Here is a 19,542-nt window from a genome sequence, read left to right on the forward strand (position 1 = left end):
AGGGAAAACTAGCTTGGGATATCATTAGAAATCACATAGTAGGAGTTATTTTGTCTAGTGTTGATTCTGACACTGTGTGGGCTATATCGGGTATTGATTGTCCTCACTCACTTTGGACACGTCTTTGCGAGATCTATGGAGACCCCAGTCTTTCTCCATTCCCAAAGGATCCTGCTTCTGATTGTCTTGTACCCATTGGTTGGAGAGATAACACACCTTTTGATCATGATACTTTCAAGGAACTTCAATATTTAGACACTCTTACATATTCCGATGAATCAGAGGATTGTCTCACAGTTCCTACTCTTCAGACTGAGATTATACATGTATCAACATCATCTCCTTTTGTTCCTGATCAGTTTGATATTGCCTCTTCTTTGGCTCCTATTGATTCAGCTAAGCAGGACATCATACATCTTTCAGACATGGCTACTTGGGATTCTTATCTTGCAGGCATTTCGTCTTTGTTTGTAGAGTCCTATATTGCAGACTTGGAGGATTACTTTGAGGATTTTCAACTCCTCTTTGTTGACAGCCATATTCCAGCTGTTAGCCCACCATCATCTGTGCATTCAGAGGTTGCAGTTTTTGAGTCTTCAATTCAGTTTGGATTTGACATCTTTTGTTTCAGTTCAGACAGAGGGATTCTTCAGCATCCTATTATGGCACACATCTTGAGACAGATTGATTCTTCTCTCTTCACAGGGTTTCTTCATCTTCGTTCTTTGGATCCATTTCTTCCCAAGGGGAGGAATATTATATGCCGCTTCAGGATCTCTTTCTGGATTCTACCTCAGGCATCCATATGTGCGACATGAGTTTCTTCATTGTGGGGGGGGCTTCTAGTCTCTTTCTTTTTCTCCTATGGAGACCATTGTATATGTACTTATATGATAGAAGTTGTCTATGGGGGGTATCATGTTATCCACCTCCTATCCTTCTGTTATTAGTGCATTTATTTCTTTCATCTCTTTTTGGAGTAGAGTTTTTCCCATGAGGTTTTCTCTAAGTCTCCACTTTACAGAGATTTGGTTGTAATTGGGTACCTGATCAGGCCTTGTTGCCGGGACCCAAGTTTACTTTCTTGCATTGTAGTTACCTTTGCTTTCTTGCACATGTTTGTAACTGCACTTTTGCTCATCTTAAGGGGGGGTGTTAGAGTAAAGGTTTTAATTTAATCATGTTGATTAAATTAACTTTATTCCTCTCTTAAGATTTCACTTTAGTTTGCATTTGTGACATTTAATAATTATATTAATTATTAAATGTCTACCTATTAGGGTTTCTTTTAGGGTTGCACAATATCCTTTTATAAGGATTCATCATTGTAATTTATCTCTCTCTTGGATGAATACATTTTTCAGCTTTCAGAGCACCCTTGCTTGTTTGTCTCCATCTCTTCTTTCTGTGACAAGTTATTTGCATGCAGGTGATCTTCGGGGTCTGTGAAGTTGGCTTTCTCAACTTCTACAGTTTCAGCATTGTCCCTTGGAGTAGACTTGAGAGAGAGGATTATTGGAGTTCTTCCTCAGGATACTTGGTATCAGGATGTTAGAGTCGTGATAGAGTCCGGAAGGTCTTTAGAGGGTAGATTTTCTGGATATAACCTTGAGGGAGATGGACTTCTTCGTCACCATGGATGAATCTATGTACCTCCTTTGGAGGGTCTTCATGTTTTGATTATGACTGAGGCCCATCGTGCACCTTATTCGGCACATCCAGGTGTCAAGAAGATGCACGAAGATCTTAGATAGATTTATCATTGGGTTGGTATGAAATGTGACATTGCTGATTTTGTGTCAAAGTGTTTAGAGTGTTAGTGGGTGAAGGCAGAGCATCAGCACCCAACAGGGCTTTTACAACCTAATTTGGTACCGGATTGGAAATGGGATATCATTTCCATGGATTTTATTGTTGGGTTGCCTATCTCTTCACGTTGTCATGATGCTATCATGGTCATTTTTGACAAATTGACTAAGGTTGCTCATTTTGTTCCTATTTGAGCTTCCTATACGACAACAGTGGTGGCACGAGTCTTCTTGGAAGATGTAGTGAGATTGCATGGGATTCCGAGGCGGATCATCTCCGATAGAGATCCTGTCTTTACCTTAGCATTGTGGACCTTACTTCAGCATGCTTTGGGGAATCAGTTAAACTTTAGTTCATCTTATCACCCAGAGACAGATGATCAAATAGAGCGAGTGAATCAGGTTTTAGAGGACATGCTTCACATGTATGTTATGGACCAGTAGTCACGCTAGGAGGATTATATCTATCCACTAGAGTTTTCTTATAACAATGGATATCATAGCTCCATAGGTATGTCCCCCTTTCAGGCATTGTATGGTCGTCCTTGCCACACTCCTTTGAGTTGGGAGTGACTAGAGGACAGGGTGCTTATAGGATCGGATATTCTTCAAGAGATGGAGCAGCAGGTTGAGCGGATTCGTCAGCATTTGGTAGCTGCACAGGATAGGCAAAAGAAGTATGCAAATGCTCATAGGATAGATCGTCAGTTTTTTGTTGGCGACTGTGTGTTCTTGAGAGTGCATCCATGTAAGAGTCTGATCCGTTATGGGAAGGGTTCTAAGTTGGTGCCTCAGTTTGTTGGCCCTTTTGAGATCCTTGAGAGGATAGGACATGTTGCCTACCGTCTTGCCTTGCCACTGAGTCTATCTCGCATCCACGATGTCTTTCATGTTTCATTTCTTTGACCTTATCATCCCGATGTGATGCATGTTCTTGATTGGAACTCTTTACAGGTCGAGGACGGGAAACTTTCCATGGAGCCCGCGCACATTCTTCAACGTCGGGATTTGATCCTCAGGGGTCGCACCATCGACTAGGTAAGGGTCCTATGGGACCCAAATGATGAGACCTCGGTGACTTGGGAGGATGTAGCGAAGATGAGAGAGCTGTACTCTTATTTGTTTTAGGCTTCCAGGAGTAAGCCTAGTTTTAAGGGGGGGGGGAGAATGTAGTACCTCTCATCGTTTGAACTCATTAGACTCATATTTTATTATTGGTTACTTTAAGTGGATACATTACCTTGATGTGTTATTCAGACTTATATGACATTATTTCATGCTTTATCTGGATATAAGATGCATAATTTATTTGCAGTATTTCAGTACTTGTGATTTATGGCATTTTATGGATTATTGCTATGTACTGACACTTTACTTTATCTATGCAATGTGAAATTATATGTTGTGTGTCTGCAAGTGTATTGGATGCAAGGGGACGATTTTCCTTACTCACTTCGGTGAGACAGAGAACGTCGCGATTCTCCTTCATCAATGTGTATGCCGTGTTTTCTATATTGTATACATGCATGTGTGGTTCGGTGATGCAGGATATTGCAGGTACAAGTACTGGGTAGGTATGGGGTATAGTCTCCACCTGGCTTCATAGGTCTGAGCGTGCCTTATATTTGTCCGATGGAAGTGGAGGAGGTAGTTGTTGACCCTATTTTAACCAGTTACACTCTTGTGAGTGTCGTTAGTTGGTCATCCTATTAGTTTGTTCGACCTTCGTGTATTGTCGTTTGACTTTTTCTGAGTCTTTGCTTGGGGTTTGTTCAGTTTGTGTGTTTTAGTGGATTTAATTAATTAATTAAATTTATGAAGTTATCTCATAGTTGGTATTTTTGAATTATGTATTTTATGCATTGAGATTATAAATTTAATTAATTAAAAGAAGTTATTAAATTAAGTTGCAAGTTGCATGATGTTAGAAATATATTTTATTTAAATTTTAGTGAAAAAATAAATTAGATTAATTTCATTTATTGTTTCCTAGAATTTTAAATAAATAAAAGAATAACAAAATAAATAAATAAATGAATAAAAGAATAAATTATAATTAAAGTATTGCTTCAATTCCTTTTGTTAAGAAATTAATTAATTTGCATGAGAAAAGAAAAGAAAAAAATGATTTTTGCTTATTGCATGTTAATTTATTCCTTGGTTAGGAATTAGAAAAGAAAAATAAAATTGCTTTTAATTACTAAAATTAAATATTAGGGTTTTTGGGAAAAATATATGCAACCTAGAATTTTAGTTTAAAAGGGGAATATATCTTTTTATTTTGGGAAGTCACGGGAAAGAGGCAGAGATTTTGGTGAAGAAAAATTATTGGAAGCTTGTTGAAGGATTTAATCTCTCCTACAAAGTTCTTCTAGGAAAGCTATACCAGGTTGGGTGGCTTCTTCTGGTTGTTTGTTTAAAGAAAATATTTTATTTCTTCCCTCTTTCTGAATGATGTGTGTGTATAATATTTGTCAAATCCAAAATCTTTTCTGGTTATTTCGTGTTCTTGGTTAAAATTCATTCCTGAAATTAATTTTAGTTTATGGAAAGAGATTATGTCCTGGGTGTTTGTAGATTAAGTTTTGTGAAGTTTTGGAAAGATTATTCTGGCAAACTTTTGCCAAGATGTTTTACTGTTCTTAAAAGTTGCAAGTTTTGGTAGAAAATGGGTTTACCAGAGAAAATATTCCCTTTTGTCGGGGTTTGGTTTCGATATTTGGCTATGGTTGTTATGTCAATAATTGTGTGATCTCTGGGTAATTATTTAGTTGCTATAGTAATAGATCTAATTTTAATTAAATTTATTTGGGTTTTAGAAGTTATGGGGAAATTATTTTATTTAATTATTTTGGGGAAATTGTACTAATTAAATTCTGGGAAAATAATTTTTATTGAAAAAAATGAAATCCATAGTTTTTAATGCTTTTGAAAATTTTAAATTAAAAAAAATATATAAAAAAATGGGGTTTAGGGCAAGTCGGTAGCAACTACCGATGGTAGTATGCTACCGATGGTAGCACATGCTACCGTAGGGTAGCATGTACTACCTACGGTAGTACATGCTACCGTGTGTAGCAGGGATTTAAATGATTTTGCTTTTTCCTGTGTAATTTTTTTGCAGAGTTTGGGGTTTTCGATTTTCGTGCCAAGTTGTTTAATTTGGATTTTTTTTAATTAAATTTTGATATGTATATATTCATATTAAGGTTTTTTTTAAAATTTTGGGCACTATGTCAAAGAAGAATTATTTAATACCGTGCTTGATTTCATGTTGTAATATATATATATATATATATATATATATATATATATATATATATATATATAAAATTCAGAAATTGGTTATTTCCAGAAAAAGCTTATAATTTAAGATTCTATATTTATGCTTGGAAATACATTAGGAGATTAATTTATATGTGAATTTATTTAACCTTATTGGACAAATGACAACATTGATTTCCTTGTATTAATATAGTTGTATTTTCTTACTTTCTGGAAAATCTTTAATTGCAAGTATTTTATGCTTTTGGCTGTTTAAAGAAAAGATTGCATGTATTAGGATCTTGTGTAAATGGTATTTGCAGTCAAGCTTAATTTCATTGCAATTCTGGTTGAGTGGTCGTTATGTCATATGTTGTTATACCCCCTTGGTCAGGTGTTGTTGTGTAACCCCGTTGATGTGAGCCATTGTGTGTTTTGTTCCAAATGGTCAATCCTAGGTCAGTGATTGTGAATCCTTCACCTGTGGTTTGTCAGGATTAGATATGACTGTCTGTTTCGCCATAGAGTTCTCATAGAGAGACCTTTCCTGTTAGTGTCCTATGAGAGAGAGTGGCTTTCGAGCGGGGGCCACGCCCTAAGTGGATAACCTAATAATTGATTAGGGGGTGGATAGTTAAAATATTAGTTAAGATAATGTGCCTCGCACATGGTTGAGTTCTTGTATAGGCTCAGGATGTGGTGAGAAGGCCTAGAATGGCAAACTTACGACCTTGTCTTCACGAAAGGATTGGTAGGGTCCGCATGAGGCTTAGATGGAGCTGGAGGTTCGGGAGAGGTTACCAGGATAACCCAGGATGGGGGCCGAGACCTATGGAGGCCTACTAGGGTAACCACCATAAGCCATGCAATGACACTCTCTCTCCTTAGAGTCACTAGTGTTGTAAGTTGAGTCACACAGATGTTTGCGGAGTCATATAGTTCTTTCGTACTTGTTTTATTTTGCTTGCTTGAGGGTCTTCTACTATCTCCTAGCACGGTGGGGTGGTTCCATTTCGGGATCAGATGATCAGGTGGTAGTGCCACTTCCCATCGGATGTTCTGGATTGTATCTTCAGGTGAGGAAAGGCTTCACTGGTGTTTCTTGGTTCGTGGTTTATGTACCAGCTCTTGTTCGTGATCATTGTTCAGTTGAGACCTTGTGGTCATTGTATCAAACAATTATGTAACCTTGACATTGTAACTTTGTAATCCGTGGTATTATTGGAAACCATGTATTTATGGATATTGTAATATTATATCGGTGGAATGTATGTAAAATTCTGTTGCTTTAATCTTTTGTGTATATGGTTTATGGATAAATAAATGCATTGGAATACTTTGGCTCTTTCATTATGGAATTTAGATGTATGTGTGGGTTTTATCTTAAGCATTTAATTTTCCTAATTAGATGGACAATTGGATTAACCATGGTGTTAATATAATCTACAAATTAATCTTTGTTGGTAACCCTTAGGAAATCATGTGTTAGACTTCCGCTGTGTCATTAAATGTGCAACTGTTATAATAAATGTACTTAATCTTAAAAAAATAAATATTTCACCCTTTAGTTGCTTAGTTGTGTTGTTTTCCTTTAGGGTTCTTGGCAGGGCATTACAACTCAACATGCTCTTAGACTTCTCCATCACTGTCTTGTTCATTCTTTCTAAAACTCCATTCTTTTGTGGAGAATACAAAGTTGTCTTATGTCTATGAATGCCATGATATTTATAGAATATATAAAAATCATTAGAGTAAAATTCACTACCATTATCTAACGTGAAACATTTTATTTTCTTTCCATTCTACAACTCAACCATTGCTTTAAATTCTTTAAATCGACCGAAAAATTCATATTTACTCTTTAGAAAATATACCCATTTTCTTCTCCTATAACTTTTAATAAATAAAACATAATACATGGACTTTTTAATGGAAAGAACATCTACATGACCAAACACATCAGATAAAGATCCAACACACCACAAGATTTATGAGAACTTGATAAAATTGAACACAATTTTGTTTTTCATAAATGCATTGCTCACATAATCCAAAATCAAGATTACAATCATTCAAAACTTTGACAAGGTTTTTATTTTTCAAAGTCCTTAGACCCTTTTCTCTAATGTGGCTAAGTCTTCGGTGCCATAACATGGTCTTATTTGCAAGTAACTTTGATTAAGAAGATAGAGCACCCTTAAGTATCCTAAAGACATGTCAATCTAGTGAAGGTGAAACCCTCACCTATTCCAATGAAATATTCAAAAAATTACTTTTCACAAAAGTGCTATTACACTCAAGAGTGTATGCATCTAGCTTATGTGATTCTCCAAATCTAACATCTCTAGTAATCACCATAGCACCTCTAACCATTTTCATCTCAAATTAGAAAAGACTACTTGCACACTTGCATCTATTAGTTTTCTCATAGATAACAAATTTCATGCTAGTGGAGAGATATGCAACACAATATTGATCCATTTTATTCTAACATTAGGAAAGTTGATCTTAACTTTACCAAGACAAATAATATTTAAATGATAATCATACACCTTACCTCCATCAAATTATTCATATTCATAAAACCAATCTCTATTAGAGCTCTTATGAAAAGATGCACCTCAGTCAATTAACCATGCATCATTACCTACACGAGTGGCCATAGCTATAATGAATGCACTACTATCTTCCATCTTAGACTTAGAATCAAAATCCAATATATTCTTTTTCTTCTTCTTTTCTTCTTTGCACTCCTTACAAAAGTGTCTAGGCTTACTGCAATTCCATCAAATACTTTTGTACATTCGAGGATATTTGGATCTCCGCTTGGATTTGGATTTACTACGTTTCTATTATTCTTTCTTTTTTCCTTACACATTCCAAGAACATTTAGGGATTCCTTGGCATTGATGGATACCTTCCTTTAATTCTCTTTGGAAGAAAAGAACCCACCACATCTTCAATCTTAAAAACAAAAAAATGTATTGTTGGTATTCAAAATAAGAGAATCTCATGACTCAGGTAAGAACAAAGCAATATATTGCATTTCTTCTCCTCATCCATCTTGACACCATTAGGTGCTAATTCAACCACCAACATATTGAATGCTAGGTGGTATGTAATTTTCCTACCCTATTTTCAAGGAATATAGTTTCTTCCAAAAGAAAATCATGTTCACTAAACATTTAGCTTCATACATCTCACTAACTTTATGTTGGCCATTTGGTGGAATTGATTATGTGTTGCATTGATGTTTTGTCATTGATGTCACCACTAGCTGTTTGGATGCTTTACTGACACCCTTCTGGTCCCGGTAGGTTGAGTAGTTTTTGGTTAACTTGGATCCGACATGATCCAATTGACTCCGATATAATCTGGTGATGGAATTAACTTGTTCATAATGCTTATAGTCATATTTGGTAAGTTGATTTTGGTCTGGTGATTGGATGCTATCCTGCTTTCTATGAAGATTGGTTTCTGGTTCCGACGAGGGTTTCACCGACATAGATTTTGGTGGAGATATTTGATGCATTGCATAATTGGTGTTGGTGCAGCTTCTGATGGAGTTTCAAGATGCTGTTGGTGATCATGTTTGAGACTTGGCATTTGGAGATCATTGCTGAAGCGTGTGGACCTATACTTGGTCCCAATTGATCTAGGTTATGGACCGACATTAATGAAACATGTGGACAGGACCCATTGTTGTATTACGAGATGTCTTATGTGTTGGATATTATTTTTTTGGTCTAAGATCGACATGGTTTGTAATTATGTAATTGGTTTATTGTCTAGTGACCGACCTGATTGTTTATGGTCGAGGGTTTGTATAAATAAGATGTAAGATCTCATTGTAGATTGTATACACCTAAAAATGGTCTAAAAATAATTAATTAAATAAACAATTATTTAATTAATCCTCCTCCCCAATTTAATTGAATTCATTAACAATTTGATTAAATTCTCCCTTTCATCTACTTATTAATAAATCAAAGGATTTATCTAATAGGTTCATTTCAATGGTCCCCTTTGATTAATTAATTCAATTAATTAATCCTCCCCTATTTAAATTGATTCTTCTAATCCCCTAATTAATTAAAACAAATTAATTTATGAGTTGTTGAAAATTAATTAGTCTTTTTCTATTATTTGAATTTTTAAATTCAAATTACCCACATGCCCCCTAACTTCTAACCACTTAACCTAACCATCCCTCTAACCTAACCCATTCCACCTAACCTTGGGTTTTCCTAACCCTATCCTATCTTGCACATTCTAACCTCCTTATCCTAACCTCCTATGGTGTGGATATTCTCCTCTTGAGACACATGACACTTTGGCCACATGTCTCCTCCCTTGGACACTTGCCCTCTCATGAGAAAGGCTCCTTGACACTTGTCACCATAGAGATGACAAGTGTCCCTTCCTCCAACCTCTTCTCCAACCTCCTCCAATTTCACCCTTGATATCTTCATACTCAATCTTGACTGTTGATTCCTGTCACCTCACCCCTGGCCTTGGAAATCCTATAAATATCCCCCATTTTGGAGCACAAAGGATCTCATCTTATTATCAATTTAGGCATTGTTACTATAGGCATATCATTTGAGCATTGTTATTATAGGAAATTGCATTAGCTTAATTTGATCATTTTCTAGCATAATTGTTGAATCATGTAGCTTAATCAATCTCTTTTTTAGCTTAATTGCATCATCATCATAGCTTAATCATGTATATCATTAGCTTAATTAGACTCTTGGATCAATCTAACATAATCAATCTCATCTAGTTTGCACATCTTCATCATTTCAAATCCTCCATCCAGGTGTAGTCAAGTCATTAGGATTGCTTATCCAGATCTGAGAGCAAATCCATACTCACATATCTTAGGAGGTGATAGGTCACTTTTTCATGGTTTATCATTAATTTGATTTCAATTTTCTAACCATTCTTGTAATGATCTATTGAGTGTTTGTGTTGCAGCTGCAAGTATCATACTTCACAGGCATGACACTTTGGCGCCCATGGTGGGGCCAGAAATCTCATTTTGGGCCTCTTGACATCATCAAATTTTCAATCTAGCAAGTTTCTGGCCGGGTCTAATTCAGAATTTTGTACGAGTTCCCTTTTTGTCTCGTACAAGCTCCTTTGTGCCCTCGTACGAGCAGGTGAGAATTGTCGTACAAATTTCTCCTTCCATGTTTTCAAAACAGATTGCATTTTAGGGTTTTCATGCTTCAATTTGATTATTACTAATGCTAACCTTGGTCTCTTTGTGAGTTTTTCGATGACCTAACTGGTTTTTGCAAGATGATTGTCAAAGATTACGCTTGTCAAAGCTTCATTTCATCAAAACACATCATGACTACTAACATATCTGTTTTGCAGGTTGCCTAGGAGGACTCAACCAAACTTTGTGTATTCTTTAAGTTTTCTAGGCACACTTATTTTGCTAATGAAAATGAACAAACATGTCTTATGTGTTTTGATGATAGGCAAGTATGCTCTCACCTTTCTTAGGTGATCAGAAAGCTAGACTCATCTTTTCCTTTCAATAGTGCATATCTTTAACGGGCCTGCCCTCCTGAGGAGTCTATAAGGCCAAATCCATTAAGGCCAGTGAGAGGGGAACGACCCAAGTGGGAACGGCTAACGCCAAGTACTCCAACCCACTATAAAATAAATGTGATTTGATGAAAATCAAGTCAACGAAAATGCTTGGGAATAGCTCTCCTCCTTACCTTTGGGTATATCAAACCTTGGTTTTCAAGGCTGGGAGACCTCTTAATTGAGTTTATACCCTGATGCGCTGAACGGATCCCTTACTAGTTCCGATTAAAATTAGAAGCTACATGATTCACCTCCGAAAGGGGGATAATCTTTATGCAAGAGAGATAGTAACTCTCCCAAGACACTTGCCATATTGTGCCCCCATTAGCATTTGAAGTCGGATAATACGACATTGAGAATCCATTGCGTGAGACTCAGGGGCCATATTTTGATTAGGTATTGGGTGTGTACCTAAGTTTGCAAGAAAAGGTTTTCTCTCTTAGCCAACTTCCTTAGGATTTAGCATTCTGTGCTTGAGGTCACTTATCATATCACGTGTTTGCTGTGTCTTCATCCCTAAAACAAAAAAATTAGACATCTAAAAAGTGCAAAATAGAAGCAAAACATAAAACTTCATTGATAAAAAATCTGTCCAAACAAAGTTTTTGTCTTTGTTCTGTCCTCATTCATATGAGTTTGGTATTTATTCGTACGACGCATCTAGTTTATCGTCTGGTCTAGTGAGAATTGTCATATGAGTCATCTTAGCAGAAAAATTTGTGTTATCTTTTATCATCTGGTCTGGTGAGAATTTTTGTACGAGTCAGTTCAGTAGAGAATTTTGTGTCATCTTTTATTGTCTGGTTCTGTGAGAAAGTTCATATGACTTTATTCCTTTTTGTCATGTGAGATTTGTGGTTTGTCGTATGAGCTTGTTTAAATTTCCATTCGAAGTTGTATAAGGTGTCGTTCAAATTTCTATCTCTGTCAGTTCAGAGCTATCTTCTTGCATGTCTTTTCAGACTTGTCATATTTGCTTGGTCAGTTTACAATGAAAATAAACACATGATATTTTTCATTCTATGCTTAGATTGTCTCCTTGGTTCTCTTGGTCAAGTTATCACCTGTCAAGTCGGATTCTAGAAATAGACACCTCAAGGTTTTCAAGTATTCGCCTTCAACAAGTTCAAGATCTAACATCTCAAAGTGCATTATCACCCTCTTTGATAAACTGATCACTCAAAACATAGTTTCTCATCAGGATATATTATCCTCTATCACGAAACTACAATGTTTGGTTAGGAAAACCTTGTCCCACATCGTAGGATATATCATTCCTATTGGATTTGGTTTTTATCAAAATCATCATCTTTGCACTCCAAAACCGAAGATCGAAAAAATTTGCAAACTTTCAAACACTTGAATCATCTTTTCGTGTCATATCATCTATCACATTTACATTGACAGTTGATCACTCATCAAAATTTTTTTTGGACAATCGAATCCTTGCACAATATCAAACACACGTATATGCCCGTTTTAACTAGAGCGCAGAGAAATAAGATTGCTGAAACGAAAATTGAAGCATTCGAAATAGCTGAAGATCATAGAAACATGGAATACCAAAGAAAAATACAAGAAGACATAACATATCAACATATTGGAGAAATCAAACAAGTCCAAAATCAAAAGCCAACTATGTCAAAACCTCACAAGGATTCAAATACATCTCCAAAGAAAGGTAGCTCTTTTATGCAACTCTTAAAGAGATCCCTAAGGGATTTTGATGAGAAAGATCACAATCACACACCTATGTCTAGCAATGGCTCATTCCCCCATAAGAAAATTAACTCTCCAAAGGCATCTATTCCTACACCTCTTGAAATCTTGCAAGAACCTTCAATAGCATCATCACCAAACAATACACCCAAGGATGAAGTTCCCCAAGGGATATCCATAATGGACATCAAACCTATTTTAGAGGATCCTATTCAAATCCCATAGATGGTGGAGATGGCTTAAACATTTTCTCATTGAGTCTTGTCCATGCTCTAGGTTATTCAAAAGATGCAGTTGATCCCCGCAAAAAGATCACCATCAAATCATATGATGAAGAAGAGCATTCCTCTAAAGGAATTGTGATATTACCCATCAGAGTGGGACCTTTACAGAAAGACACAGCATGCCAAGTTCTAGACTTGGAATTACCACACAACATACTCTTGGGAAGACCATGGATACATGACATACAAGCTATTCTATTAGCATGTCATTAGTGCCTAAAATTTCCATACAATGGGTAGGAAATCATGATCTCAGTAGACTCAAATCCATTGCAGTGTTGTAGTAATCTAAAACCAGCTCAAGAGGTCATTATTCCTCATAACAGAGAGGCAACATCTTCAAGCACACAATCCAAGGAACAATCATTTGCATCAATATTGTCAAGCATGGAAAAACAAATGCAGCTAAGAGATCGAGGGAATGGAAAATATTTGCTATCATGGAAAAGCAAACAAGAGCAACTTGAAATTGAAAGGGATGAAGAAGATGTAGGTGTTGATATAGTTCACATGTATGCAGGACAAACGTTAGGAGCTAGCCCACTTGAATCAGAATCACATTCGGTTGACTTGGACTTAATCGAGGATGATCAGAAGCTACTTGAAAGAGGTCATTCTGACGAGAGTATCATTCTAGACATGGAAATACATATTGAAATCTCTGACATCTCTATCATGACCCCTAATATCTTTGACATAATTCAACATGAGGATCCTTTATCCTTAATCCCTCCTGAACCTATGGACTGGGAAAATGAAAGACATGCCACCATTGATACCTTTCCTAATGACCATGCCATATCCTTATATCTTAATGAAATCAAACCCACAACAACTTTCACTAGGGATTTTGCTAACGTACCTTCGAGTCAAGTGGGTGCCAAATCTCCTAGTCGCAAAAGTGAAAATAAAGAAAACAATATCAAGTATAATGCTGAAAACCATTCATTGGCAACATTAGACCGAGAAAACCTTTATTTCTAATTAATCATAACATTAGACTGAGAAAACGTAAAAATAAAGGATGCATCTAATGGTGAAAACCTCCTCGAGGCACCGAAAGATGGGAGATTTGACACCTTACCTATCTATCCCGATAGAAACAATAGAGGTAGTTACCATGGGCACAAATGATCTACATCCAAAAATCTCTCTATGCAAACATGAAATACATAAATATTTGGAACTCTTCAAAAAAAGGCAAATCAAAAGATGGTCATATGTAGACATTCCAGGGTTCGATCCAGATCTTATAATACATCACCCAAATATCAGTCCAGGAGCAGGCATCAATAATGGAGCACAACATGGATTTGGAGTAGGCATTCCATTCATCACACGACAAGGTCATACAATTCCAAAAGCGTACAAATTAATCTTTCCATGCACCAACAATACAACAAAATATGAAGCTTTGGTTACATGTATCAAAATGGCTATAGAATGGAACGTTACACAACTTCCAGTCTTTGGAGACTCTGAGCTCGTCATCAATCAAATCAATGACAATTATCAAACAAAGGATGAAAATTTAATGCCTTATAAGATGGTTGATGATATCAAGAAATAATTTGTAGAAATGACTTTTCAGCAGGTCCCAAGGAATGACAACAAAGTAGCAGATGCCATGGAAACACTTGCTTCTCTACTTCAGACACAGGAAAATCAAGAGCGTTATGAATTCTTGGTGAAAAAGTTATTTTACCTTGCTCATAATTGTCTTGATTCCCAAACTATCTGTCACCTTATTGGGCATGATTCCTCTCGCGATGGCCAAACTTATACATATCTGAAAGATAACACCCTACCTCCCAATTTGTGAAAAAACCAAAAGAGAAACTTTATTCACCAATCCTCCCATTATACTCTTGTCATGGATACCCTGTTTAAATGAGGTCTGGACGATACTCTTTTAAGATGTATTGAACAAGAAAAATCTGAGAAGGTCTTAAATGAAGTCCATAACGACATTTGTGGAGCTCATTCAAGTGGTCTTACCCTTTTAAAAAAAACTCATATGCTTGGGCTATTAACTATGGAACGAGATTCTTTTCAGATAGCTAAAACATGCAAACAATGTCAGATCCATGGAAATTTGATTCATGCACTAGCACAAGAACTTCATGCACCAACACAAGAACTTCATGCTTTGGCAACATCTTGGCCTTTCTACCAATGGGGTCTTGATCTAGTAGGAAAGATAAATCCTTCTTCCTCCAATGGTCACAAATTCATCCTTGTAGCTACAGAATATTTCATAAAATGGATTTAGGTAGTACCTCTCATCAATATGACAGGAAAACAAATTATTGCATTTATCTTGAACTACATCATTTTTCACTATGGAATACCCAGGACCATTATCACTGATAATGGGTGACCATTCAAGAATCAGGATGTCCAAGAACTATGTGAGAAATTCAAGATCCAACAAAGATTTTCAACACCATACTATCCACAAGAGAATGGGCAAGAAGAGGAATCAAACAAAACCATTCTGAAATTCCTCAAAAAGATCGTGAATGATGCTGGAAGAGATTGGCATATTCAATTGAACCCTTCTCTCTGGGTCTACCGTACTAGTATTCACACACCAACAGGTGCCACACCTTTCTCTCTTGTGTATGGATCAGAAGCAATACTACCAATAGAAGTAGAGATACCTTCTCTATGAGTATCATTAAAATTTCTTATCCCAAATGAAGAACAACGAGTATCTAGATTGCAAGAGTTAGAATTGATCCATGAACGAAGACAAAATGCCTTTGATCATTTAAAGGTATATCAGAAAAGAATGTGCCACTATTATAATCATAAGGCCAAACTGAGAACATTTCATGTTGGGGAACTAGTACTCAAAGAAAATCCACGCAACCAGGCAGATTGAGAAAAGAAAGGAAAGTTTGAACCAAACTGGTTAGGTCTGTTTGTGGTCACAACAGTATTTGGGTCAGGAGCCTATCAACTATCAACACAGGACGAGGATCAACTCAAGGAACCCATCAATATCATGCATCTGAAGAAGTTTTATGTCTGAAAAAGCAAAAAAATCCAAAAATAGTGAAAAAGAAGAAAAATACAAAAACAGTGAAAAAGCAGAAAATCCAAAAACAGTGAAAAAGCCGAAAATCCAAAAATAGTGAAAAAAAAATCAAATATGAGAAAAAGTGCAATAAAAACAATTGGTGAAAACTTGGCAAACAAAATCTATTTGTCCGCTAGCTCTTCCATCTATTAGTTCATGCATCCTTCCTCTTGCATTCATTTTCCATCAGCGCTGTTCATATCCATAATAAAGCCTTTGTACATATGCAAGCATCTTAGGTGGCTTCTCGCCGTGGTTTGGATCATTGGGTATATCATAATTACTCTGTTTCTAGGCTTGGGGCAAAATCCTGTACCTAGCTGGGGGCAAAATTTATGATCATTTTGAGCTTAATCAAACAAAGAGAACAATAGTCAGGCAACTCTTATCAATAAAAAACTGAGACACATCCAACATTGAACACAAGATCAAATTGTCAACCATCAAACTATCACATGTCAGTTTAAGCACATCACAGACCTTTCAATGGATGATATATTTTGGATAATGATTTTAACATGATTGTTCAACTTTTCTATCTTGATTTTCTCTATCACAATTTTTGAGTGACTCCAGGATGTCTCTGACTAAAGGAACAAGGAAGGAACATGATATTTTTCTTGTTTGCTATCTGTAAATTAATCGTTAATATGTGTAAATTTGTCTAAGGACATTATCATCAGAATATCATCGAAGACATTTCCAATTTGCGTATAGAAATGGTTAATATTGCCTGTTTTACGCAAGCAACACTCAGGTCATCTTGGTTCAATTATACCTCGATGTTTGTGCTAACTTGCAATATCAAAATCTAGGAAAGTAGTTCTCAGGTCATCATGGTTTAATTATACCATCGATGTTTGCACTCACTTCCCACGTTTAAAAAAAAAATCTCAATGATGAAAAAACGCAATAACCGAGTGACTGGTTCGGTTGTAGCTTTGCATTTTCATTTGCATTTAGCTTGCATGTCATTCTTGCATGGGATCCCGTATTCTCATCTTATCCAAGGTTAAATATATCACAGGAATCATCAAGGTATCATCATAAGTGTATACACAATCAGACTCATGACTCATCTCTCTCCAGATATTGTCGACCCAACGCAAATATTATGTTACCCCCTCAACTGAACCAACATCAACATATCTGAATCCTCCTGCAACTTAATATCAACAAAATGTCAGTTCTTTACTCAATCAACCTTATCAATTCTATCAATCGATCACATCTAAATCAATTCTATCATGTATTATACAAGATGTATCTTTCCTGGAACTCGATGTTGTGATCAAGTCTTATACAGGATATATCATTCCTGAAACTAGACGCTTTGATCATTTTTGTCTTATACAGGAGGTGTCATTCCTGAAACCAGACTGAATCTCGATCTTATCAATTTAATCAATTAAGTTTATCAATAATCAAGAACCACATCACTGTGATCGTAGAACTCACACTTTCATCAACCACAGTTGCAGAAATCGAATCATTTCTAATCGGGATATCAATTTTGCGAAAATGCACACACTCCGAAGATCAATTATCTCAATTGATCTCCTGAGGGGGCATCATCATACCACAATTTATCAGTCAATGTCTAGGGCATCCTATCAAACCAATATCATTATCAAAATGAGATTATTCTTTGAATCAACACATCATCACACCTCAATTCAAAGAGGGGCAAAATGTATACACCTAAAAATGGTCTGAATATAATTAATTAATTAAGCAATTATTTAATTAATCCTCCTCCCTAATTTAATTGAATTCATTAGTAATTTTATTAAATTCTCCCTTTCATCTACTTATTAATAAATCAAAGGATTTATCTAATAGGTTCATTTCAATGGTCCCCTTTGATTAATTAATCCTCCCCCTATTTCAATTGATTCTTCTAATCCCCTAATTAATTAAAACAAATCAATTTATGAGTTGTTGAAAATTAATTAGTCTTTTCCTATTATTTGAATTTTTAAATTGAAATTACCCACATGCCTCCTAACTTCTAACCACCTAACCTAACCATCCCTCTAACTAACCCATTCCACCTAACCTTGGGTTTGCCTAATCCTATCCTATCTTGCACATTCTAACCTCCTTATCCTAACTTCCGATGGTGTGGATATTCTCCCCTTGAGATGCATGACACTTTGGCCACATGTCTCCTCCCTTGGACACTTTCCCTCTCATGAGAAAGGCTCCTTGACACTTGTCACCACAGAGATGACAAGTGTCCCTTCCTCCAACCTCTTCTCCAACCTCCTCCAATTTCACCCTTGATATCTTCAGACTCAATCTTGACCGTTGATTCCAGCTACCTCACCCCTAGCCTTGGAAATCCTATAAATATCCCCCATTTTGACGCACAAAGGATCCCATCTCATTGTAAATTTAGGCATTGTTACTATAGGCATATCATTTGAGAATTGTTATTATAGGAAATTGCATTAGCTTAATTTGATCATTTTCTAGCATAATTGTTGAGTCATGTAGCTTAATCAATCTCTTTTCTAGCTTAATTGCATTATCATCATAGCTTAATCATGCATATCATTAGCTTAATTAGACTCTTGGATCAATCTAACATAATCAATCTCATCTAGTTTGCACATCTTCATCATTTCAAATCCTCTGTCTAGGTGTAGTCAAGTCATTGGGATTGCTTATCCATATCTGAGAGCAAATCCATACTCGCATATCTTAGGAGGCGATAGGTTGCTTTGTCATGGTTTATATTTCGTTTGATTTCAATTTGATAACCATGCTTGTAATGATCTATTGAGTGTTTGTGTTGTAGCTATATGTATCACAATTCACATGCACAACATAGATCATCATGGTTAATTTAAGAGGTCATGGTCAAGGAATGTAATGTGCGAATAATGTAATATCGTTCAAGAAGAAAAGTTGGTCGATCATTGGAGATCGATTTGGGTTTGTGTAAAAGGATTTAGTCTTTTGGTATTGAGCTTAACCAAAACTGTACTCATGCATAGGAGATGCTATCTTTTGCAATTCAACACTTCTCTGGATTGTAGTCTGGATTTTTATGTAGTCAGTGATGCTCCTTTTGTGATGAGTAGTGTGCTCTAGGCTATTGGCCTTCCTGCAAGTGCAAGCCCCTTCATTGCAATTCACATACTTACTACAAAAGTATTATCTGACTGTGGGTAGGCTTCCCACCATGGTTTTTCCCTTTACCAGGTTTTCCACGTACAAATATTGGTGTTGTGTGGATGACTTTTATTTTGTGATTATTGTTTATGTTTAATTAGATTAACTGCTCTTCCGGTATTATTGTTTTGGGTTCTGGCATTTTTGTTTTAAACTTCTAATGCTTTCGGTAATTTTTGACAACTGATTCACCCTCCTTCTCAGTTGTCTTCCGATTATATGAATTATAGTAAATAGGGCTAGTGGAATAAATATGCAGGTATCCGCAGCGCAGCTCAAAAAAGAACTCTGCAGTGCAGCTACTAATCCATGCATCTGTCTTATTAACCTACAATTGGTATCAGAGCTTTGGTCCTCTCTGCAGAAAGTTTAACCGCTTGAGGAGGATCCTATGGCGACTAATAGTTCAAGTTCATCCAGTTCTTCTGGAGTTATATTTCGAAGGGATATACCGAGGCTTGAAGGAACAAATTGTACAATATGGAAGATTCAGATGGAGACTCATATGAGATGTCTTGGCAAGGAGATTTGGGAGATCACATAGAATGGTGTCACACCCTTTAATCCAGGATCTGGAAAGCCTCTTTCGGCAAAC

The sequence above is a fragment of the Cryptomeria japonica genome, chromosome 9 (assembly GCF_030272615.1).
Source record: "Cryptomeria japonica chromosome 9, Sugi_1.0, whole genome shotgun sequence".
NCBI lineage: Eukaryota > Viridiplantae > Streptophyta > Pinopsida > Cupressales > Cupressaceae > Cryptomeria > Cryptomeria japonica.